General features: G+C 47.3%; 1 long non-coding RNA gene across 1 annotated transcript in view; it reads right to left on the bottom strand.

Moving 5' to 3' along the window:
* The window catches only part of LOC134932842 (uncharacterized), a 311,651-nt gene that overhangs the window by 272,310 nt on the left and 12,469 nt on the right, over positions 1-26,872 (bottom strand). The window contains exon 2 of the long non-coding RNA XR_010179507.1: positions 18,368-18,415. This is a non-coding gene — a long non-coding RNA (uncharacterized LOC134932842). The remainder of the gene's footprint in view (positions 1-18,367; positions 18,416-26,872) is intronic.

Raw genomic sequence — 26,872 nt, 5'->3', positions numbered from 1 at the left:
TAGGCATCCTTTATGTCGACCGACACCATAAAATCCCTCTCCTCCAGACTGGAGATCACTGCTCGGAGAGATTCCATCTTGAATTTGAATTTTTTTAGAAAGAAAATTGAGTGATTTTAGGTTCAGAATCGGTCTGACTGAGCCATCCGGCTTCGGGACCACGAACAGGCTCGAATAAAAGCCTTCCCCCTGTTGTGACGGGGGTACCATGACAATTACTTTGTTTTGACACAACTTTAGTATCGCAGCACATACTACCTCCCTTTCTGTAAGAGAAGCTGGCATGGCCGATTTGAAAAATCAGTGAGGGGGCACGTCTTGAAACTCTAATCTGTATCCTTGGGTTACTATTTCTACTATCCAAGGATCCAGGTCCGAGTGCACCCAGACCTGACTGAAAAGTCTGAGACGTGCCCCCACCGGTGCAGACTCCCGCAGAGGAGCCCCAGCGTCATGCGGTGGATTTGGTAGAAGCCGGAGAGGATTTCTGCTCTTGGGAACTTGCCACAGCCTGTGACCTTTTTCCCCTTCCTCTTCCTCTCGCAGCAAGGAAGGAGGACCCTTGTCCTTTTTTGAATTTATTGGGCCGAAAGGACTGCATCTGATAGTGAGGCGTTTTCTTCTGCTGTGCAGGAACGAAAGGTAAAAATGACGACTTACCACGGTAGCCGTAGACACCAGGACACTACCGTTAAACGGTAACGACTCCATCGCCTTCTTAGAGTCAGCGTCAGCATTCCATTGATGAATCCACAATGCTGTCCTTGCTGAGACTGCCATGGCATTGGCCCTTGATCCCAAAAGGCCAATATCCCTCACAGCTTCTTTTAAATATGCTGCAGCATCCCTGATATGACCCAGAGTCAAAAGCACGCTATCCCTGTCTAGGGTATCTATCTCAGATGACAAGTTATCTGCCCATTTTTCAATAGCGCTACTCACCCATGCCGAAGCAACGGCAGGTCTGAGTAGCAACCCTGTAGTGACATAAATGGATTTTAGAGTATTTTCCTGCTTACGATCCGCTGGATCTTTAAGGGCTGCTGTGTCAGGAGACGGAAGCGCCACCTTTTTGGATAGACGCGATAAAGCTTTGTCCACTGTGGGGGTTGACTCCCACTTTTCCCCGTCCCCAAATGGAAACGGATATGCCACTGGAATTCTTTTGGGAACCTGTATCTTCTTGTCAGGATTTTCCCAAGCCTTTTCAAAAAGCGCGTTCAGTTCATGAGAGGGAGGGAACGTTACCTCAGGTTTCTTTCCTTTATACATACAGACCCTTATATCAGGGACAACAGGGTCCTCTGTTATATGCAATACTTATTTTATTGCCACAATCATGTACTGAATGCTCTTAGCCAGTTTTGGATTTATTCTGGCATCACTATAGTCGACACTGGAATCAGAGTCTGTGTCGGTATCTGTATCAGCTATCTGGGTAAATGCACGTTTCTGTGACCCCGAAGGGGTCTGAGCTTGTGACAAAGCATCCTCCATGGATTTCCTCCATGTCTGGTTCTTAGACTCAGATCTATCAAATCTCTTAGTCAACCGAGTCACATTTGCATTTAAAACACTCAACATATTTACCCAATCATCCGTCGGCGGAGCCGACACGGTCACTCTCACAGTATTTTCTGTCCCCACTCCAGCCTCCTCCTGGGAAGAGCACTCAGCCTCAGACATGTCGACACACACGTACCGACACCCACAACCACACTGGGGCTATAGGAGACAGACCCACAACAAAGCCTGTAAGAGAGACACAGAGGGAGTTCTGCCAGCTCACAACCCAGCGCCTATCCCGGTACTGAAGCGAGTAAAAAGACTGCCCAGACCTGTTAGCGCTTTATATATATATAAACAATTAGCACCAAATCACTTGTGCCCACCCCCCCCCCCGTTTGCACCCTGTTACTTGTACAGCAGTGTGGAGGTCAGGGCCAGCGTTTCTGCAGCTCCTGTGAAGAGAAAATGGCGCTGGTCAGAGCTGTGAGGGCTAAGCCACGCCCCCTACATGGCGCGCTTCAGTCCTGCTTAAATTTAATATTTATACTGGCATGGGTCCCTAAACTAGTGCCTAGGCACTATTTTTACTTTTGCCAGTGCCATTTGAGGGTCCAATGCTGCCCAGGGCGCCCCCCTTGCCCCCTGCACCCTGCAGTGCCGTGTTATGTGTGGGAGCATGGCGCGCAGCGCGACCGCTGCGTGGTACCTCAAATGCCGTCTTCTGCCGTCACTGAAGTCTTCTGATCTTCCTATACTCACCCGGCTTCTGTCTTCTGGCTCTGTGAGGGGGGTGACGGCGCAGCTCCGGGAACAAGCAGCTAGGCACACCAAGTGATCGAACCCTCTGGAGCTAATGGTGTCCAGTAGCCTAAGAAGCAGAGCCCTTGAACTCAGAGAAGTAGGTCTGCTTCTCTCCCTTCAGTCCCACGATGCAGGGAGCCTGTTGCCAGCAGGTCTCCCTGAAAGTAACAAACCTAACTAAGTCTTTTTTCTGAGAAACTCTGGAGAGCTCCTCAGTGTGCATCCAGTCTCACTGGGCACAGAATCTAACTGGAGTCTGGAGGAGGGGCATAGAGGGAGGAGCCAGTTCACACCCATTCTAAGTCTTATAGTGTGCCCATGTCTCCTGCGGATCCCGTCTATACCCCATGGTTCTTGAAGCATCCCCAGTATCCTCTAGGACGTATGAGAAAAACGCAGCGTGCGATTGGGTCTGAATGACCTCCATAGTCATACAAACTTCACACAGATAATGCTTGGTAAGAACTAAATACCAGGGCACTATTTGTGGGGCAATAATAACCATATGGCAACTAGGCTGGCCCTTTATAAGGCTGATAACTGAAGGTCAAAACAATGCATCTTACAAACACTGCATTTCTTATTTATTGGGACATGTTTGTGGAGGGTAGCTAGGATAGGAAAATAGTCAACTGAGACCTTAATGGTTTTCACTTGCAGTGAACACAAGTAAATGGAGCACACAGCATCTGTGACATGGCACAGCAACAAAATCTCAAGTGCAAATGCTAGGATAATTTGGGAACCATTCTCCAGTGCACTGGAGAATTGGAGAACCAGCACTGTTACTTTTGATTTTGGTTTTTATATGCAAGCCACCAAATGGAGTATTATTTTTATAGTTGCCACTAGAATCATTTTGTCTTGTGTATCAGTCTACAATGAAGACTTTGTATTGTGGTAGGACTTGCATACACCATATATACCAAGTTTTAAGATGCCCAAGTTTCTGATGGCAGACCTGAGTGATGTTACTGAAGTGGAGCACGAGGACACTCAAATCCAGTGGCGGATCTAGACTTAACTTTTAGGGGGGGGCGGTTTAAGAATGATGACTCCTCCCCTAATCATAGCCCCTCCCACTTAGTAATGCCCTTCCCGTTCGCTTCTAAAATTTCCTATTGTTGCCATTACAAATAAAATGTTGCCAGTTAGTGGAGAGAACCCTGCGCACTGGTGATACAGACTGGCGAATCGCCATTCCTTCCATCAGGGGTGGTAGAGGATAAGACAGTAGGGCAATTTAAACATGCATGGGATAGACATAAGGATATTCTTACAAAGAAATAAGGATCAGATAAGGTTAGAGATAAAAATAATGTAAAAAAATAAGAATTTACTTACCGATAATTCTATTTCTCGTAGTCCGTAGTGGATGCTGGGGACTCCGTAAGGACCATGGGGAATAGCGGCTCCGCAGGAGACTGGGCACATCTAAAGAAAGCTTTAGGACTATCTGGTGTGCACTGGCTCCTCCCCCTATGACCCTCCTCCAAGCCTCAGTTAGGATACTGTGCCCGGACGAGCGTACACAATAAGTAAGGATTTTGAATCCCGGGTAAGACTCATACCAGCCACACCAATCACACCGTACAACTTGTGATCTGAACCCAGTTAACAGCATGATAACAGAGGAGCCTCTAGAAAAGATGGCTCACTGCAGCAATAACCCGATTTTTTGGTAACAATAACTATGTACCAGTATTGCAGACAATCTGCACTTGGGATGGGCGCCCAGCATCCACTACGGACTACGAGAAATAGAATTATCGGTAAGTAAATTCTTATTTTCTCTAACGTCCTAAGTGGATGCTGGGGACTCCGTAAGGACCATGGGGATTATACCAAAGCTCCCAAACGGGCGGGAGAGTGCGGATGACTCTGCAGCACCAAATGAGAGAACTCCAGGTCCTCCTCAGCCAGGATATCAATTTTGTAGAATTTTACAAACGTATTTGCTCCTGACCAAGTAGCTGCTCGGCAAAGTTGTAAAGCCGAGACCCCTCGGGCAGCCGCCCAAGATGAGCCCACCTTCCTTGTGGAGTGGGCATTTACAGATTTTTGGCTGTGGCAGGTCTGCCACAGAATGTGCAAGCTGAATTGTACTACAAATCCAACGAGCAATAGTCTGCTTAGAAGCAGGAGCACCCAGCTTGTTGGGTGCATACAGGATAAACAGCGAGTCAGATTTCCTGACTCCAGCCGTCCTGGAAACATATATTTTCAGGGCCCTGACAACGTCTAGCAACTTGGAGTCCTCCAAGTCCCTAGTAGCCGCAGGCACCACAAATAGGTTGGTTCAGGTGAAACGCTGAAACCACCTTAGGGAGAAACTGAGGACGAGTCCTCAATTCCGCCCTGTCCGAATGGAAAATCAGATAAGGGCTTTTTCAGGATAAAGCCGCCAATTCTGACACGCGCCTGGCCCAGGCCAGGGCCAACAGCATGACCACTTTCCATGTGAGATATTTTAACTCCACAGATTTAAGTGGTTCAAACCAATGTGACTTTTGGAACCCAAAACTACATTGAGATCCCACTGGAGGAACAAAAGGAGGCTGTATATGCAGTACCCCTTTTACAAACGTCTGAACTTCAGGGACTGAAGCTAGTTCTTTTTGGAAGAAAATTGACAGGGCCGAAATTTGAACCTTAATGGACCCCAATTTCAGGCCCATAGACACTCCTGTTTGCAGGAAATGTAGGAATCGACCCAGTTGAATTTCCTCCGTCGGGCCTTACTGGCCTCGCACCACGCAACATATTTTCGCCAATTGCGGTCATAATGTTTTTGCGGTTACATCCTTCCTGGCTTTGATCAGGATAGGGATGACTTCATCCGGAATGCCTTTTTTCCTTCAGGATCCGGCGTTCAACCGCCATGCCGTCAAACGCAGCCGCGGTAAGTCTTGGAACAGACAGGGTCCTTGCTGGAGCAGGTCCCTTCTTAGAGGTAGAGGCCACGGATCCTCCGTGAGCATCTCTTGAAGTTCCGGTTACCAAGTCCTTCTTGGCCAATCCGGAGCCACGAATATAGTGCTTACTCCTCTCCATCTTATCAATCTCAGTACCTTGGGTATGAGAGGCAGAGGAGGGAACACATACCCTGACTGGTACACCCACGGTGTTACCAGAGCGTCTACAGCTATTGCCTGAGGGTCCCTGGACCTAGCGCAATACCTGTCGAGTTTTTCCCAACGGTTTATAATCATGTGGAAGACTTCTGGGTGAAGTCCCCACTCTCCCGGGTGGAGGTCGTGCTGAGGAAGTCTGCTTCCCAGTTGTCCACTCCCGGAATGAATACTGCTGACAGTGCTATCACATGATTTTCCGCCCAGCGAAGAATCCTTGCAGCTTCTGCCATTGCCCTCCTGCTTCTTGTGCCACCCTGTCTGTTTACGTGGGTGACTGCCGTGATGTTGTCCGACTGGATCAACACCGGCTGACCTTGAAGCAGAGGTCTTGCTAAGCTTAGAGCATTGTAAATGGCCCTTAGCTTCAGGATATTTATGTGAAGTGATGTCTCCAGGCTTGACCATAAGCCCTGGATATTCCTTCCCTGTGTGACTGCTCCCCAGCCTCGCAGGCTGGCATCCGTGGTCACCAGGACCCAGTCCTGAATGCCGAATCTGCGGCCCTCTAGAAGATGAGCACTCTGCAACCACCACAGGAGGGACACCATTGTCCTTGGTGACAGGGTTATCCGCTGATGCATCTGAAGATGCGACCCGGACCATTTGTCCAGCAGGTCCCACTGGAAAGTTCTTGCGTGGAATCTGCCGAATGGGATTGCTTCGTAGGAAGCCACCATTTTACCCAGAACCCTTGTGCATTGATGCACTGAGACTTGGCTCGGTTTTAGGAGGTTCCTGACTAGCTCGGATAACTCCCTGGCTTTCTCCTCCGGGAGAAACACCTTTTTCTGGACTGTGTCCAGGATCATCCCTAAGAACAGAAGACAAATCGTCGGAACCAGCTGCGATTTTGGAATATTGAGAATCCAATCGTGCTGTCGCAACACTACCTGAGATAGTGCTACACCGACCTCCAACTGTTCCCTGGATCTTACCCTTATCAGGGAATTGTCCAAGTAAGGGATAACTAAAATTCCCTTCCTTCGAAGGAATATCATCATTTCGGCCATTACCTTGGTAAAGACCCGGGGTGCCGTGGACCATCCATACGGCAGCGTCTGAACTGATAGTGACAGTTCTGTACCATAAACCTGAGGTACCCTTGGTGAGAAGGGTAAATTGGGACATGAAGGTAAGCATCCTTGATGTCCCGAGACATCATGTAGTCCCCTTCTTCCAGGTTCGCAATCACTGCTCTGAGTGACTCAATCTTGAATTTGAACCTCTGTATGTAAGTGTTCAAAGATTTTAGATTTAGAATCGGTCTCACCGAGCCGTCCGGCTTCGGTACCACAACAGTGTGGAATAATACCCCGTTCCCTGTTGCAGGAGGGGTATCTTGATTATCACCTGCTGGGAATACAGCTTGTGAATGGCTTCCAAAACTGTCTCCCTGTCAGAAGGAGACATCGGTAAAGCCGACTTTAGGAAACGGCGAGGGGGAGACGTCTCGAATTCTAATTTGTACCCCTGAGATATCACCTGAAGGATCCAGGGGTCTACTTGCGAGTGAGCCCACTGCGCGCTGAAATTCATTGAGACGGGCCCCCCACCGTGCCTGATTCTGCTTGTAAAGCCCCAGCGTCATACTGAGGGCTTGGCAGAGGCGGGAGAGGGTTTCTGTTCCTGGGAACTGGCTGATTTCTGCAGCCTTTTTCCTCTCCCTCTGTCACGGGGCAGAAATGAGGAACCTTTTGCCCGCTTGTCCACGAAAAGACTGCGCCTGATAATACGGCGTCTTCTCATGTTGAGAGGCGACCTGGGGTACAAACGTGGATTTCCCAACTGTTGCCGTGGCCACCAGGCCTGAAAGACCGACCCCAAATAACTCCTCCCCTTAATAAGGCAATACTTCCAAATGCCGTTTGGAATACGCATCACCTGACCACTGACGTGTCCATAACCCTCTACTGGTAGAAATGGACAACGCACTTAAACTTGATGCCAGTCGGCAAATATTCCGCTGTGCATCACGCATATATAGAAATGCATCTTTTAAATGCTCTATAGGCAAAATATACTGTCCCTATCTAGGGTATCAATATTTTCAGTCAGGGAATCCGACCACGCCAACCCAGCACTGCACATCCAGGCTGAGGCGATTGCTGGTCGCAGTATAACACCAGTATGTGTGTAAATACATTTTAGGATACCCTCCTGCTTTCTATCAGCAGGATCCTTAAGGGCGGCCATCTCAGGAGAGGGTAGAGCCCTTACAAGCGTGTGAGCGCTTTATCCACCCTAGGGGGTGTTTCCCAACGCACCCTAACCTCTGGCGGGAAAGGATATAATGCCAATAACATTTTAGAAATTATCAGTTGTTATCGGGGGAAACCCACGCATCATCACACACCTCATTTAATTTCTCAGATTCAGGAAAACTACAGGTAGTTTTTCCTCACCGAACATAATACCCCTTTTTGGTGGTACTCGTATTATCAGAAATGTGTAAAACATTTTTCATTGCCTCAATCATGTAACGTGTGGCCCTACTGGAAGTCACATTTGTCTCTTCACCGTCGACACTGGAGTCAGTATCCGTGTCGGAGTCTATATCTGCCATCTGAGGTAACGGGCGCTTTAGAGCCCCTGACGGCCTATGAGACGTCTGGACAGGCACAAGCTGAGTAGCCGGCTGTCTCATGTCAACCACTGTCTTTTATACAGAGCTGACACTGTCACGTAATTTCTTCCAACAGTTCATCCACTCAGGTGTCGACCCCCTAGGGGGTGACATCACTATTACAGGCAATCTGCTCCATCTCCACATCATTTTTCTCCTCATACATGTCGACACAAAAGTACCGACATACAGCACACACACAGGGAATGCTCTGATAGAGGACAGGACCCCACTAGCCCTTTGGGGAGACAGAGGGAGAGTTTGCCAGCACACACCAGAGCGCTATATATATACAGGGATAACCTTATATAAGTGTTTTTCCCCTTATAGCTGCTGTATAGTTAATACTGCGCCTAATTAGTGCCCCCCTCTCTTTTTTAACCCTTTCTGTAGTGTAGTGACTGCAGGGGAGAGCCAGGGAGCTTCCCTCCAACGGAGCTGTGAGGGAAAATGGCGCCAGTGTGCTGAGGAGATAGGCTCCGCCCCCTTATCGGCGGCCTTATCTCCCGTTTTTCGATGTATTCTGGCAGGGGTTAAATGCATCCATATAGCCCAGGAGCTATATGTGATGCATTTTTTTTTGCCATCCAAGGTGTTTTTATTGCGTCTCAGGGCGCCCCCCCCCCAGCGCCCTGCACCCTCAGTGACCGGAGTGTGAAGTGTGCTGAGAGCAATGGCGCACAGCTGCAGTGCTGTGCGCTACCTTGTTGAAGACAGGACGTCTTCTGCTGCCGATTTTCCGGACCTCTTCTGCCTTCTGGCTCTGTAAGGGGGCCGGCGGCGCGGCTCTGGGACCCATCCAAGCTGGGCCTGTGATCGTCCCTCTGGAGCTAATGTCCAGTAGCCTAAGAAGCCCAATCCACTCTGCACGCAGGTGAGTTCGCTTCTTCTCCCCTTAGTCCCTCGATGCAGTGAGCCTGTTGCCAGCAGGTCTCACTGAAAATAAAAAACCTAAACTAAAACTTTCACTAAGAAGCTCAGGAGAGCCCCTAGTGTGCACCCTTCTCGTTCGGGCACAGAGATCTAACTGAGGCTTGGAGGAGGGTCATAGGGGGAGGAGCCAGTGCACACCAGATAGTCCTAAAGCTTTCTTTAGATGTGCCCAGTCTCCTGCGGAGCCGCTATTCCCCATGGTCCTTACGGAGTCCCCAGCATCCACTTAGGACGTTAGAGAAAAAAAAAAAGGGGCAGACTAGATGGGCCAAGTGGTTCTTATCTGCCGACAAATTCTGTTTCTACAGCACACAGAATGAGCCGAAATTCACATTATAGCACACTGAATGAGCCGAAATTCACATTGTAGCACACTGTATGAGCCGAAATTCACATTATAGCACACAGAATGAGCTAAAATTCACATTATAGCACACAGTATGATCCGAAATTCACATTATAGCACACTGAATGAGCCGAAATTCACATCATAGCACACTGAATGAGCCGAAATTCACATTATAGCACACTGAATGAGCCGAAATTCACATTGTAGCACACTGAATGAGCCGAAACTCACATTGTAGCACACTGAATGAGCCGAAATTCACATGATAGCACGCAGAATGAGGGAAAAATCACATTATAGCACACTGTATGAGGCAAAAATGACGTTATAGCACGCAGAATGAGGCAAAATTCACATGATAGCACGCAGAATGAGGGAAAAATCACATTATAGCACACTGTATGAGGCAAAAATGACATGATAGCATGCAGAATGAGGCAAAATTCACATGATAGCACGCAGAATGAGGGAAAATCACATTATAGCACACTGTATGAGGCAAAAATGACGTTATAGCACGCAGAATGAGCCGAAATTGACATTATAGCACGCAGAATGAGGCAAAATTCACATGATAGCATGCAGAATGAGGGAAAAATCACATTATAGCACACTGTATGAGGCAAAAATGACATGATAGCACGCAGAATGAGGCAAAATTCACATGATAGCACGCAGAATGAGGGAAAAATCACATTATAGCACACTGTATGAGGCAAAAATGACGTTATAGCACGCAGAATGAGCCGAAATTGACATTATAGCACGCAGAATGAGGCAAAATTCACATGATAGCACGCAGAATGAGGGAAAAATCACATTATAGCACACTGTATGAGGCAAAAATGACATGATAGCACGCAGAATGAGGCAAAATTCACATGATAGCACGCAGAATGAGGGAAAAATCACATTATAGCACACTGTATGAGGCAAAAATGACGTTATAGCACGCAGAATGAGCCGAAATTGACATTATAGCACGCAGAATGAGGCAAAATTCACATGATAGCATGCAGAATGAGGGAAAAATCACATTATAGCACACTGTATGAGGCAAAAATGACATGATAGCACGCAGAATGAGGCAAAATTCACATGATAGCACGCAGAATGAGGGAAAAATCACATTATAGCACACTGTATGAGGCAAAAATGACATGATAGCATGCAGAATGAGGCAAAATTCACATGATAGCACGCAGAATGAGGGAAAAATCACATTATAGCACGCAGAATGAGGGAAAAATCACTTTATAGCACACTGTATGAGGCAAAAATTACATAGCACACAGAATGAGGAAAAATTCAGCCAAATAATGCAGGGAGAAGAGGGGGGGGGGTAGAGAAATGGGACACACACACACACACAGTCACACACACACACACACACACGCACACGCACACGCACACACACACACTCCCACCTCATAGATGGAGGCCGGGTCCCGCCAGGATATTGGGAACGGGGTGCAGAGCGGTGTAGCGCGGCGGGGGACGAAGACAGAGAGAGAGAGCGTCCTGACGAGCGTACAGGAAGGAGGGGGCGTGGTCAGAACAGAGGTCGATGTACGCGCGTTAGGACGCTCCTCTCTCTCCTCGTCCCCCGCCGCGCTGCACCGCTCTCCACCCCGTTCCCAATACCGCGCCGGGACCCGGCCTCCATCCCGGTGCCGGTATATGTAGGGGGGGGCGTTCGCCCTAATCGCCCCCCGCTAAATCCGCCACTGCTCAAATCTCAGACATGTACCTGGTCTCTTACACTGACTCTATTAGCCCAAAAATTGGGTGGAATGATACTGCATGTGGCTTAAAATAAAAAACGTAATTTGTGGCAATATCAAAAAATTAAAATAACACTATTGGCAGCATCATTTTGCATTTATTTATTTATTTTTAACTATGAGGGAAATCATGTGTTCTAGAAATATTAGTTTACATTGGAAACAATGAAAAATTTCTAATATCTCTGTAGCAGGCATTCACCATATTAAAAATATATATAATTAAATAAATAAATAAAATATGAATTTACTCACCGGTAATTCTATTTCTCGTAGTCCGTAGTGGATGCTGGGTACTCCGTAAGGACCATGGGGTATAGACGGGCTCCGCAGGAGACTGGGCACTCTTAAAAGAAAGATTAGGTACTATATCTGGTGTGCACTGGCTCCTCCCTCTATGCCCCTCCTCCAGACCTCAGTTAGGGAAACTGTGCCCGGAAGAGCTGACATTACTAGGAAAGGATTTGGAATCCAGGGTAAGACTCATACCAGCCACACCAATCACACCGTACAACTCGTGATAACTATACCCAGTTAACAGTATGAACAATAACTGAGCCTCTCTCAACAGATGGCTCATACAATAACCCTTTAGTTAAGCAATAACTATATACATGTATTGCAGAGAGTCCGCACTTGGGACGGGCTCCTAGCATCCACTACGGACTACGAAAAATAGAATTACCGGTGAGTAAATTCTTATTTTCTCTGACGTCCTAGTGGATGCTGGGTACTCCGTAAGGACCATGGGGATTATACCAAAGCTCCCAAACGGGCGGGAGAGTGCGGATGACTCTGCAGCACCGAATGAGCAACTCAAGGTCCTCCTCAGCCAGGGTATCAAACTTGTAGAATTTTGTAAAAGTGTTTGAACCCGACCAAGTAGCAGCTCGGCAAAGTTGTAAAGCCGAGACCCCTCGGGCAGCCGCCCAAGAAGAGCCCACCTTCCTCGTGGAATGGGCTTTTACTGATTTAGGATGCGGCAGTCCAGCCGCAGAATGTGCAAGCTGAATCGTGCTACAGATCCAGCGAGCAATAGTCTGCTTTGAAGCAGGAGCACCCAGCTTGTTGGGTGCATGCAGGATAAATAGCGAGTCAGTTTTTCTGACTCTAGCCGTCCTGGAAACATAAAGTTTCAGGGCCCGGACTACGTCCAGCAACTTGGAATCCTCCAAGTCCCTAGTAGCCGCAGGCACCACAATAGGTTGGTTCAAATGAAACGATGATACCACCTTAGGGAGAAATTGGGGACGAGTCCTCCATTCTGCCCTTTCCATATGGAAGATCAGATATGGACTTTTACATGACAAAGCCGCCAATTCTGACACACGCCTAGTCCAAGCTAAGGCCAAAAGCATGACCACTTTCCACGTGAGATATTTTAGCTCCACGGTCTTAAGTGGCTCAAACCAGTGGGATTTTAGGAATCCAACACACGTTAAGATCCCAAGGTGCCACTGGAGGCACAAAAGGGGCTGAATATGCAGCACCCCTGTAACAACGTCCGAACTTCAGGCAGTGAAGCCAGTTCTTTTTGAGAGAAAAAGGGATAGGGCCGAAATCTTGGCCTTTATGGATCCTAATTTTAGGCCCATAGTCACTCCTGACTGTAGGAAGTGCAGGAATCGACCCCCCTGGAATTCCTCTGTAGGTCCTTCCCGGCCACACACCAAGCAACCTATTTTCGCCACATACAGTGAAAAAGTCTTGCTGTCACGTCTTTCCTAGCCTTTATCAGCGTAGGAATAACTGCATCCGGAATGCCCTTTTCCGCTAAGATCCGGCATTCAACCGCCATGCCGTCCAACGCAGCCGCGGTAAGTCTTGGATCAGACAGGGTCCCTGTTGCAACATGTCCTGACTGAGAGGCAGAGGCCATGGGTCCTCTGAGAGCATTTCTTGCAGTTCTGGGTACCGAGTCCTTCTTGGCCAATCCGGAGCAAAGAATATTGTTCACACTCCTCCGTTTATTACAATTCTCAGCCCTTGGGTCTGAGAGGAAGAGGAGGGAATATATAGACCGACTGGAACACCCACGGTGTTACTAGTGCGACCACAGCTATCGCCTGAGAGTCCCTTGACCCAGCGTAAAACCTTTTTTATCTTTTTATTGAGGTGGGACGCCATGTAGTCCACCTGAGGCAGTTTCCATCAATTTGCAAAACTGCGTGAAGACTTCCTTATGAAGTCACCACTTTCCCGGGTGGAGGTCGTGTCCACTCCCGGAATGAACACTGCTTACAGTGCGCTTAGTTGATTCTCCGCCCAGCGAAGAATTCTGGTGGCTTCTACCCTTGCCACCCTGCTCCTTGTGCCGCCCTGGCGGTTTACATGAGCCCCTGCGGTCTGACTGGATCAGAACCGGTTGGTCGCGAAGCAGGAACTCCGCTTGACTTAGGGCGTTGTATATGGCCTTTAGTTCCAGGATATTGATGTGAAGGCAAGTCTGTTGGCTTGACCACAAACCTTGGAATTTTCTTCCCTGTGTAACTGCCCCCCACCTTCGGAGGCTTGCATCCGTGGTCACCAGGACCCAGTCCTGAATGCCGAATCTGCGCCCCTCGAGAAGGTGAGCACTCCGCAGCCACCACAGGAGAGACACCCTGGCCCTGGGGGATAGGGTGATTAACCGATGCATCTGAAGATGTGATCCGGACCACTTGTCCAGTAAGTTCCATTGTCCTTGCATGGAACCAGCCGAAGGGGATGGCCTCGTATGATGCCATCATCCTTCCCAGGACTCGAGTGCAGTGATGCACTGACACCTGTTTTGGTTTTCAATAGATTCCTGACCAGTGTCATGAGCTCCTGAGCTCTCTCTATCGGGAGATAAACCCTCTTCTGGTCTGTGTCTAGGATCATGCCTAGGCGAGGCAGATGAGCTGTAGGAACCAACTGCGACTTCGGAATATATAGAATCCAGTCGTGTTGCCGTTTCACTTCCAGAGAAGGTGATACGCTGTCCAGCAACTGCTCTCTTGATCTCGCTTTTATGAGGAGATCATCCAAGTATGTGATAATAGTGACACCTTGCTTCCGCAGGAGCACCATCATATCCGCCATTACCTTGGTGAAATTGGTAATGACAATCCCGTACCGCAATTCTGAGGTACGCCTGATGAGGTGGATAAATGGGGACACGAAGGTATGCATCCCTTATATCCCGATTCATTTCAGGCTTGCAATGACCGCTCTTAGCGATTCCATCTTGAACCTGAACCTTTTCAGGTATATGTTCAGGGATTTTAATTCAATATGGGTCTAACCGACCCGTCTGGTTTCGGGATTATAACATGGTTGAATAATAACACCCTCTTGTTGAAGGAGGGGACCCTTGACCACCACCTGTTGAAGATACAATTTACGAGTTGCAGTTAACACTGGCTCCCTCTCTTGGGGGGAAGCCCGCCGGGTCCTCGGTGAGGGGGCATCTTCTCACAGTCCAGCCTGTATCCCTGCGATATAATTTCTATTGCCCAGGGATCTAACAGGGAGTGAACCCACTTGTGGCTGAACTTACGAAGGCGTGTCCCCACCGGGCCTAGCTCCGCCTGTGGAGCCCCAGCGACATGCGGTGGATTTTTGTAGAGGCCGGGGAGGACTTCTGTTCCTGGGGACTAGCTGTGTTGTACAGCTTCTTTCCTCTGCCCCCGGCTCTGACAAGAAAGGACGCACCTCAGACTTTCTTGTTTCTTTATTCGAAAAGCTGCATTTAATAATGTCGTGCTTTCCTAGGCTGTGCAGGAATATAAGGCAAAATATCAGAATTACCAGCTATAGCTGTGGAGACCAGGCCCGAGAACCTTTCTCCACACAATCCTCAGCCTTCCATATGCCTCTTAAGTCGGCATCATCTGTCCAATGTATATTCTACAGGACACGTCAAGCAGAAATCGACATAGCTTTTGTCTCTAGGACCCAGTATACTCATGTCCCTTTGGGCATGCTTTATAATTATATATCTATCACTTAAGACAGCATCTTAAAGTATTTATATGCATACTAGGGTCTCAATCTCTGCTGATAAGGTACCTGTCCACGCTGCCACAGCGCTATAACCCCATGCCGACACAATCGCCGGTCAGGGTAGTATACTAGAATGTGCACCCTATCTGCAGGATCCCTGAGAATAGCTAGTGCAAACAGGACACCCAAGGGGAAGATTCTCAACACATCCTGGCCCTAGTGGGGAAAGGATACAGCCTGAGAATTCTCTTGTGGGAAGCTGCCGTCTTTTGTCTGGAGATTCCCGCTCTTTTTCCTCATGAGAGGAGGGAAATTTACCTCAGCATTCTTCCCCTTAACATGTGTACTCTCGTGTCAGGGACAGATGAGTCATCAGTGATATGCAAATCATGTTTTATTCCAATAATCATATATTGAATATCTCTTAGCCCTCTTGGCTGTAACTTTGCATTATCGTAGTCGACATTGGAGTTAAACTCCGTGTCGATACTTTGTTATTTTGGATAGTGAGCATAGAGAGACTCTGAAGGACTCTGTGACATAGGGACAGACCAGGGTAGATTTCCTTTCTGTTCCCTAACCTTTTGTGCAATAATTTTACTTCAGCACTTACACATATCCAAACAGGTGTCGGCGTTGTTGACGGAGACACCCTCCCACACACTTATCCGCTCTATCACCTCCTTAGAGGAGCCTTTTACCTCAGACATGTCGACACACGCGTACCGACACACCACACACACAGGGGATGCTCTATTTGAAGACAGTTCCCCCACCAGGCCCTTTGGAGAGACAGAGAGAGAGTATGCCAGCACACACCACAGCGCTATATAATACAGGGATGTACACTATACTGAGTGATTTTTCCCCTATAGCAGCTTATATACACAGTTTTGCGCCTAAATTTATGTGCCCCCCCTCTCTTTTTTACCCTTTGTGTACCAGGATACTGCAGGGGAGAGCCTGGGGAGCTTCCTTCCAGCTGAGCTGTGAAGAGAAAATGGCGCCGGTGTGCTGAGGAAGAAGGCCCGGCCCCCTCAGCGGCGGGCTTCTGTCCTTTTATGTACTTTAATGGTGGGGGTTAATGCACATATACAGTTTATCAGACTGTATTATGTGCTTTTCGCCAAGTAAGGTAATCTAATTGCTGCCCAGGGCGCCCCCCCCCCCCCAGCGCCCCCGCACCCATCAGTGTGTGGTGTGCTAAGGGAGCAATGGCGCACAGCTGCAGTGCTGTGCGCTACCTTAATGAAGACCGGAGTCTTCAGCCGCCGATTTTCAACTTCTCTTCGTTCTTCTGGCTCTGCAAGGGGGACGGCGGCGCGGCTCCGGGACCGGACGACCGAGGACTGGGCCTGTGTTCGATCCCTCTGGAGCTAATGGTGTCCAGTAGCCTTAGAAGCCCAAGCTAGCTGCAAGCAGGTAGGTTCGCTTCTCTCCCCTCAGTCCCACGTAGCAGTGAGTCTGTTGCCAGCAGATCTCACTGAAAATAAAAAACCTAACAAATACTTTCTTTTCTAGGAAGCTCAGGAGAGCCCCTAGGGTGCATCCAGCTCTGGCCGGGCACAGATACTAACTGAGGTCTGGAGGAGGGGCATAGAGGGAGGAGCCAGTGCACACCAGATATAGTACCTAATCTTTCTTTTAAGAGTGCCCAGTCTCCTGCGGAGCCCGTCTATACCCCATGGTCCTTACGGAGTACCCAGCATCCACTAGGACGTCAGAGAAAATAGTGATACAATAAAAGAGAGCATATAATTCACAAGAAACAATTTGCAGCTAAATATAACTGAAAACATTAAGTGCAATAACAATGACAGACTATACAGGGATACAACTATGTGTAATTTTTCCCAAACTTTACCAACACAGAACTTGTAAGAGGAGAGCACATTTACTTTGCGTAAATGTGCCTAGATATCCTTCCAGAGAGCATAAATTGCCTAACCACTTTCTGTTTTTAGAAGTGCCACTGTGCAATAATATGATAGATCTGAACAGAGACGGCCCTATCCAGTATGATGCCCTAGATAAGACTTTGGCTGGTGCCCCGTAGCACCACCATTAGTTCTGCCTCTGACCCTGCGCCCCTTTCCCAGTACCATCACCCCTTACCCATAGCAATCCTCATTTTGGTGTTCCTACCCCCTATATTTTAAATAGGAACAGTGTGCACATTCAGGAAGGGATATGGCCACACAATAGTACCCCCAATTCAAATTGCGCTATACAGTAGTGCAACGTTATTCACATTTTATCATGCACTAGTGTCCCTAATTCACGTTACATCATACAGTAGTACCACTTTACCTTATATACGTTATTCCTTACAGTAGTGCCCCTTATAACACTTTACATCACACTGTATTGCTCCTTATTCACATTACACACCATATTGCTCTTTATTCACATCAGACCACACAGTAGTGCCCTTTCTATACATTACGCCACACAGTAAAGCACCTTATACACATAATGCCACACATTAGTGATGCATTTATACACATACCACAGTAATGCCCCTTACACATGACACACATTATTAATGTCCTTATAAACATAATGTGCCTTTCACATATGCCGCATATTATTATTGCCCTTATACATATAATGACATTCATAATGTCTCTTTCACATATGCCACATGTTATTACTGCACTTATACACATAATGTCACACATAGTGTCCCTTACACATTTGCAACACATTATTAATGCATTTATACACATGACACACACAATTCCCTTTATACATATGCCAAACACTAATGCACAACCAACCCACCCACACACAGCACTCACATGGCAACTAACACTGTGACCTCTACCTCTGCTCGGATACAGATGTGTCCACATACATCTTTCCTCAATACGCCATGCAGCAGGAGATGCCTGGTGTGAGTCAGCTGGCAGTTCTTCTAACGTTGGGTGCCTTTTTTTATGAAAATGCATCTTATGTGTATTGTTATGTGGCTAGGATGAACAAGCAGCTTCTGTTGATTAAAATTATATGTGGCATGCCTATATTCTGTATGTGACTGTGGCTGTACCTGCATATGAAATGCTACGTTACAGTGCTTTCCAGGAATACACTGTAACATAGCATTTCGTATGCAGATACAGCTGCAGTCACACACAGAATATAGGCATGCCGCAAATCATTTTAATCAGCAGAAGCTGCTAGTGCCCCTAGGTATACCAAATGCCCTATCTTAAGTCCAAATAGAAGTCCACATGTTTAAAAAATTTTTACTTCAAAGTCTACTTACTACCAATTTTGGACCACTCTTCATTAGTTAGCGCATTTCCATTTTAATCTAAAAAAGAAAATAATAATAAAAATTTGAATTTATTAAACTGTGGCGTAAGAAGGCAGTGTTACGCTGCTTACTATTGTTAAAATACTAATATGTAAGTTCTGATTCTTTTTAAAGGAGGACAGACGGAAACTTTGGTAAAAAAAAAAAGAACAGGAAGGGAAAACACAAGGTCACAGATATTGGTATTAACTCAAATGGCCTAGCACCATCTTTCCAGCAATTATAAGTGATATGCGACTATTAATACTTTTGATGCTCTGTAACAGTATCTTTCTGAAGTAATAAGCAATTACAATGTGATCTGGCCATGTATAATTGCTCTTACCAATGTTGTATTACCATATCACTTTTGTTATCATGTTTAACCAATTACCTACGTGGTAATGTTGTGAAGTATGATATTCTTTCAGCAAATCAATTATCCAAGAGCCTCTGAGTATTTCATTATTATACATAATTCTGATTTAGGCAGTACAGCGCTGGGTCAGTGACCATGATAATGGAAATGCTTTTTTGAAGTTGGCAGAGACTTGCCTGAAAGTGGCCATAGGGCCTAATTCAGGTGGCATCGCTAATGCAATGTGACCACATTCTCCCATCCCGGGGGCCAGTGCGCACACGCAGGTCCCATTCTGCACGTCCGCAACAAGGACAATGTGATCTCATCGCTGCAAACGCCTCTGCCTGTTTGCAGGATCGCCGGGGTCGGCAATGCAGCATTGTGGGGCAGCGTGATGGGAAAAATAGGGGTGGCCGTAGTTGATGCAACGCGGAAAATGGCGGCGACCCGACTGCCTTTGCAGCCAGGCTGCGTAGGCAGTGGGCTTCCCTTAATCAGCGATGCAATCATAACTGAATTGCGACTGCATCCCTAGCTGCCATTAGCATGCTGGGCGGCCGTGCCCTGTGCTGGGCGACTCCCAGCATGTGAGTGCAAGCAGTTGCAGTTTTGCTATTTAAGCAAAACTGCAACTGCTGCTGAATAAGGCCTATAGGGGGTCATTCCGACGCGTTCGCATGCAGCGGTTTGTTGCTGCGGTGCGAACGGGTCTGGAATGTGCACGCGCAGCGGCCGCACTGCACACGCGCATCGTTACCCCGGCGAGTTACGTTGCGCTCTACAAAGAAAGCGGTCGCAGAGCCGACCGCAAGAAGATTGACAGAAAGAAGGCGTTCCTGGGTGGATCCGGACTGTTGGCGGCCGTTTTCGGGGAGTGGTGAAGAAAATGCAGGCATGTCCAGGAGAATGGAGGGTGGATGTCTGACGTCAAAGCCGGCCCAAGCATCGCAGATCGTCGCACAGGGTAAGTATGTCCAGGGCTAGTCAACTTCTGCTTGAAAATTTTTTAGCTTAGCAGGGCTGCACAAGCGATCGCAGCCCTGCAAAGCTAAAATACACTCCCCCATAGGCGTGGACTAGTTGATCGCAGCAGCAGCAAAAAGTGGCTGGCTGCGATCAACTCTGGATGACCACCCTAGTTTGTTAGTTTAGTGCATGGTTTGTGCAAAATATGGATGTATCTTGCATGGATTAGTGCCAGAGTCATTCTTGACGCTATTTTGCTGGGTATACTGTGGAAAATATATATTATTGCATTCTTTGTTCTGGTTTAAGGAAATTATTATTTAATAAAAAGTATTGTTTTTTTTAAAACTCACTTCTTTATCATCTGTTATAGCCCTGTTAGGAACGAGAAGAACAAAAAAATAGCTCTAAGAATGCTTATGGAGGACCTAACTGTATATCCAGTTAAGCCAGCGGGTCTTTACTGACAGAACGCAAGGAAACCCAGGGGATCCAGGTAGTCATTCCGAGTTGTTCGCTCGCTAGCAGTTTTTAGCAGCCGTGCAAACGCTATGCCGCCTCCCACTGGGAGTGTATTTTAGCTTAGCAGAAGTGCGAACGAAAGGATCGCAGAGCGGCGGCAAAGTTTTTTTGTGCAGTTTTAGAGTAGCTCAATGCCTACTCAGCGCTTGCGAGGACTTCAGACTGTTTAGTTCCTGTTTTGACATCATGAACACGCCCTGCGTTCGCCCAGCCACACCTGCATTTTTCCTGGCACACCTGCGTTTTTACGAACACCCCCTGAGAATGGTCAGTTGACACCCAGAAACGCCCTCTTCCTGTCAATCACTCTGCGGCCAGCAGTGCGACTGAAAAGCTTCGCTAGACCTTGTGTGAAACTACATCGGCTGTTGTAATAGTACGTCGCGCGTGCGCATTGCGCCACATACACATGCGCAGAAGTGCCGTTTTTTGCCTCATCGCTGCATAGCGACCGAATGCAGCTAGCGATCAACTTGGAATGACCACCCCAATCACTATAGAACGTACGTCACATACTATTTTGAACCTGGCTGATGCTCGTTTCTTTTAAATGTGTCATTTTTGACAATGCATAGACAAACACATGAGGGGTTTCCGGTTGACTGGAAACCCTCCTCCTCCTCTTGACCAGCGGCTCTAATTGTGACCAAAATAGCAATAGTATGTAATACAATTACTACAGCTGCTACCGCAACATGGATTTTCAGGGACAGAGTAGAGTTGCTGCGCATAACCCATGTGGCAGTATCTTCTACAAAGTTTGCTGCATGTGTGGATCTGAGGGCTCAATCAATGCATGTGTGGATCTGAGGGCTCAATCAGGCTAATAGAGGAGATTGGTGGCGGACCTGACCAGACGAGGAGAGGACAAAGTATCCACGATTGGAGCCAGTTTCCTTGGGAACATAGAACATCTATACAGCTTCTATACGTGCACTTTCAAATCCCGAAATCTGGTAGGAGGCCACCCTCATAAGTCTGAGATGTGAAATTAATATATTTCCTTTCTTCTTGTGATGAAGATTGCTGATATTGGATTACAGTTTTAACATTAAAAAGAGTTTTTTATATATCCATTGGACAGAGATTTATTATATATGAAGTGAATATCTCTGCTGTAAAGTCCTAAAAAGTTTTAAGAATTTATTACACTAGATTGTGTCTTAATCTTTTTCTTTACATGTAACGTCACTGGAAACACGTGATTATTATTGAGGTGCAAAATAAATCCGGGAGATAGCGGGAAACAAAGAAATTTCTCTGCTTTAAGATAAGTAGAGTCTATCTCTTTATATCACTCATTAATTAAGGAGCGCAGAAGACAGGATATCTGAATTTTTTGGTAATTTGGACCAGAGAGTAGCTGCCAAGAAGAAGAGACAGGGAGAATGTTTGCTTTGAAAGGGCAGATGTGTCTACTTTTGGTTATATTATGTTTATGCATTTATTTATTTATTATGGGATGTTACATCTTTTACTAACCACTTGTTAATTATATTGAATATGTTGATACAGCCTATACTATAGACCAGCTATAGTGTTAACTATTAATACAGTATTCCATGTGTACATATATGTCTAGGATCGGTTCCAGGTTCTTCAACCACTACGCCAGACTCCCGCACTTTCTCCAATGTTCCGCAGACCGGCAGATAGTGGAAATGCATTTGGAAACCACCCTCTTGAAATCCTGTGTTTGTCCCTGCAGTGGGTGATTAATTAATGGTGGAAGAGGCTAAATAGGGCATACTTTAGCACAGTTACATCTGGGACCCGGAGGCCTTGTTTTGCCGAATACAGCTTGTTTGGCTATCTAGCTCACCATCCCACCTTCTGCAATAACCTTGCATTATAATTCCCTTTTCTCATACGTCCTAGAGGATGCTGGGGTCCATTTCATGACCATGGGGTATAGACGGTTCCACAGGAGCCATGGGCACTTTAAGACTTTTCAAGGGTGTGAACTGGCGCCTCCCTCTATGCCCCTCCTCCAGACCTCAGTTTTAGAAATGTGCCCAGGCAGACTGGATGCACTCCAGAGGAGCTCTACTGAGTTTCTCTGAAAAGACTTATGTTAGGTTTTTTATTTTCAGAGAGAACTGCTGGCAACAGTCTCCCTGCTTCGTGGGACTGAGGGGGCAGAAGTAGGAACCAACTTCCTAAAGAGTTTCATGGCTCTGCTTCTGGCTGACAGGACACCATTAGCTCCTGAAGGGAACTGAACGCTAGCCGTGCCTAGATGCTCACTCCTACAGCGCGCCGTCACCCCCCTCACAGAGCCAGAAGTCAGAAGACAGGTGAGTGTTAGAAGACAGATCTTCAATCAAGAAACTGACGGCTATAGGTACCGCGTGGCTGGCGGAAGCGCAGCGCGCCATGTTGCCCACACATACACAGGCACTGCAGGCTGCAGGGCGCGGGGGGGGGGGGGAGGCGCCCTGGGCTGCATGAAACCTATGGAAACTGGCATAAATAAGGGGCATAAGTTGCTGAGGCACAGTCCTACCCCAGCCAGTATAAAAAATTACCTCATAAAAGCTGAGGAGAAACACGCCATTGAAGAGTGGAGCTTTCTCCTCAGTCAGCCAGCACACTGCTCAGCGCCATTTTCTCTCTCTCCTCAGGCTGCAGAGACAAAGCTGGTCCTCCTCCACTACTGAACAAGTATCAGGGTGCAAAACAGGGGGGCCACAGTGAATTTGGTGCTATATAATTGTGTGATTAGCATTATAGAAGCGCTGCATGTCAGTGGGCATTTTGTGTTCACAGACATTGTGTTACTGGCGCTGGGTTGTGAACTGGCAAATCCTATCTGTGTCCCTCTGACAGATTTTACTGTGGGTCTCTCCCCTATACCCGGAGTGTCTGTGGTGTGGTTGTGCATGTGACATGTCTGAGGCAGTGAACTCTTCCTCTGTGGGAGACATGTTAGAGACACAGAGGTGTAATATGACACCAAGAGCCTGACTTGGTGAAAGTTTACATGATAGTGTGAATCACTACTGAATCTCATACAGAAAACTGAATATAATCTGTTGAATATGTGATTTTTAATAGTTCTGCTTTTCATCCACAGGGACCCCTCTGGGTCACATACAAATTTGCACAAGTAGTACAAACTGATACCGACACGGAGTCTGATTCCTGTGTCGACACTAGTGATTCCAGGGGAATAGGTCCTAAGTTAGCAAAAAGCATTCAAAACATGTTTTAGCTATAAAGGAGGTGTTAGAAGATACGAAGCCCCCCTCTTTTACCACAAGGAGAGGGTTTACTTTAGTAAAGAAGTAATGTAATTTTCCCTCCACCTCAGGAGTTGAACAGTCTCTTGGAGGGAGTCTGATTTAACCTGAAAAGAAATTTCAGATTCCCAAAAGGAATTCAGGCAGCTTACCTTTTTCCAAAAGATGTGAGTCACCCAGCATTTAAGACAGGGCCCTGTCATAAAAGAGAAAAGGTGTTTCTCCTTGCACCTGGAATGGCTTTACTTAAGGAGCCGACAGACCACAAGTGAGTGAGGTGATCTATTGATGTGGCCAATGGGACACTACTCAGGCCTACCATTGTCTGTGCGTGGGTGAGTAGTGCTATTGAAAAGAGGTCAGAAAACTTGTCATTAGACATTGACACAATAGATAGAGACGGAGTACCTAACGTTAGGTCATATCAAAGACGCTGCTGCGTACGTACTAGAAACCATGAAATATATTGGTCTCTTGAGATCAAGAACCGCTACCATGGCAGTATCGGCTCGGAGGGCGTTGTGGATTCGCCAGTGGAATGCTGATGCAGATTCCAAAAGAAATATGGAGGCTCTCCCATATAAAGGTGAGGCCTTGTTTGATGATGGGCTGGATGCGTTAGTTTCAGCGGCTACCGCAGGTAAGTCGACATTCTTGCCTTCTGCTCCTGCACCACAGAAAAAAAAAGACACATCACTCTCCCATGCAGTCCTTTCGGCCCAACAAATACAAAAAGGCCACAGGTTCCCCCTTCTTGGCAGGTAGGGGAAGGGGAAAAGGAAAGAAGTCTGCAGCGTCTCCAGGATCCCAGGAGCAGAAGTCAACCCCTGCTCCTGCCAAATCTGCAGCATGACGCTGGGGCTCCCTTGTGGGAGTCCGCTCGGGTGGGAGCACGTCTGAAACTTTTCAGCCAAATTTGGATTCAATCTGGCCTGGACCCATGGGTCTTACAAATAGTGTCCCATGGGTACAAACTAGAGTTTTAAGACGTCCCCCCATGCCGATTTTTCAAATCGACCTTGCCAGCTTCTCTTCCAGGAAGAGAGGCATTAACAACGGCAATTCAAAAATTATGTCAGGATCAGGTCATTGTCCTGGTACCCTTGTCACAGCAAAGAGAAGGTTTTTATTCAAGCCTCTTCGTAGTTCCGAAGCCGGACGGCTCGTCAGACCGATTTTAAACCTGAAAAATCTGAATCTCTACCTGAAAAGGTTCAAGTTCAAGATGGAATCCCTGAGGGTAGTGATTTCCAGTCTGGAGGAGGGGGACTTTATGGTGTCAGTAGACATAAAGGATGCTTACTTGCATGTTCCCATTTATCCTCCTCACCAAGCTTATCTGAGATTCGCAGTACAGGATTGCCATTACCAGTTCCAGACGTTGCCGTTCAGACTCTCCACGGCACCGAGGGTATTCACCAAGGTGATGGCGGAGATGATGGTCCTCCTTCGTCAAAAAGGAGTCAATATAATTCCTTATCTTGACGATCTCCTGATAAAAGCGAGATCCAGGGAACAGTTGGTGCAGAACATCGCACTCTCCCTGTCAATACTCCAACAACACGGTTGGATCATGAATTTTCCAAAGTCGCAGTTGGAACCGACGACAAGATTGTCCATTTTAGGGATGATTCTGGACACAGAAGTACGGAGAGTATTTCTTCTAGTGGAAAAGGCTCTGGAAATCAAGAAAATGGTCAAACAAATATTGAAACCAACAAGCGTGTCGATCCATCAATGCATTCGGTTGTTGGGGAAAATGGTAGCGGCCTACAAGGCCATACAGTTTGGCCGATTTCTGCCAGAGTATTCCACTGGGACCTGTTGGACAAGTGGTCCGGATCCCACCTACACCGGAAAATAATCCTGTCCCCCAAAGCCAGGATTTCGCTCCTGTGGTGGCTACACAGTTCTCACCTACTAGAGGGACGCAGGTTTGGGATTCACGACTGGGTCCTAATAACCACGGATGCAAGTCTCCGAGGCTGGGGAGCTGTTACACAGGGGGAAAGGTTCCAAGGAAAATGGTCAAGTCAGGAAGCCTGCCTTCACATAAACGTTCTGGAATTGAGAGCCATTTACAACGGCATTCTACAAGCGGTACATCTTCTTCAAGATCATCCCGTGCAGATCCAGTCGGACAATGTAACAGCAGTCGCGTACATAAATAGGCAAGGTGGAACGAAAAGCAGAGCGGCAATGGCAGAGGTGACAAGGATTCTCCTCTGGGCAGAAAGACATGTTAGAGCTCTGTCAGCAATTTTCATTCCAGGAGTGGACAACTGGGAAGCAGACTTCCTCAGCAGACACGATCTCCATCCAGGAGAGTGGGGCCTCCACCAAGAAGTCTTCGCAGAGGTGACAAGTCTTTGGGGAGTTCCTCAAGTAGACATGATGGCATCTCGTCTAAACAAGAAGCTTCAGATATATTGTTCCAGGTCGAGAGACCCTCAAGCAATAGCAGTGGATGCACTGGTGACCCAGTGGGTGTTTCGGTCGGTATATGTTTTCCCTCCACTTCCACTGATTCCAAAAGTTCTCAAAATAATAAGAAGAACAAGAGTTTGAGCAATCGTCATTGCCCCAGACTGGCCAAGGAGGGCTTGGTTTCCAGATCTTCAGGAGTTGCTCATAGAAGATCCTCGGCCTCTTCCTCCTCGAGAGGACCTACTACAGCAGGGGGCCATGTGTGTATCAAGACTTACCACTGCTACGTTTGACGGCATGGCTGTTGAGAGTCGGATCCTAGCCCGAAAGGGTATTCCCAAGGAAGTCATCCCCACTCTTATTCAGGCCAGGAAAGGAGTAACGTCTAAACATTACCACCGTATTTGGAGAAAATATGTGTCTTGGTGTGAATCCAAGAAGGCTCCTATGGAAGAGTTTGAGTTGGGACGTTTTCTCCATTTTCTGCAGGCTGATGTGGATGCAGGCCTTAGATTGGGGTCAATCAAGGTCCAGATTTCGGCCTTATCAGTTTTCTTTCAAAAACAATTGGCTTCTCTTCCAGAAGTTCAGACCTTCGTGAAATGGGTTTTGCACATCCAGCCTCCCTTTGTGCCTCCAGTGGCACCATGGGACCTTAATGTGATGTTGCAGTTCCTTCAATCGAGTTGGTTTGAACCTCTACAGGAGATAGAGTTGAAGTTTCTCACTTGGAAAGTGGTGATGCTTTTAGCCTTGGCATCCGCAAGGCGGGTGTCTGAGTTGGGTGCCTACTCTCACAAGAGCCCTTACCTGATCTTCCATGAAGATAGGGTGGAGTTGAGAACTCGCCAACATTTTCTTCCGAAGGTGGTTTCATCTTTCCACATAAACCAACCTATTGTGGTGCCAGTGGCTACTGACACGTTCACTGAGTCAAAGTCTCTAGATGTGGTTAGG

This window comes from Pseudophryne corroboree, chromosome 6 (assembly GCF_028390025.1).
Source record: "Pseudophryne corroboree isolate aPseCor3 chromosome 6, aPseCor3.hap2, whole genome shotgun sequence".
Lineage (NCBI taxonomy): Eukaryota > Metazoa > Chordata > Amphibia > Anura > Myobatrachidae > Pseudophryne > Pseudophryne corroboree.
Note: the sequence above shows the minus strand (reverse complement) of the source record. Positions and strands in the feature narration are given on the sequence as shown.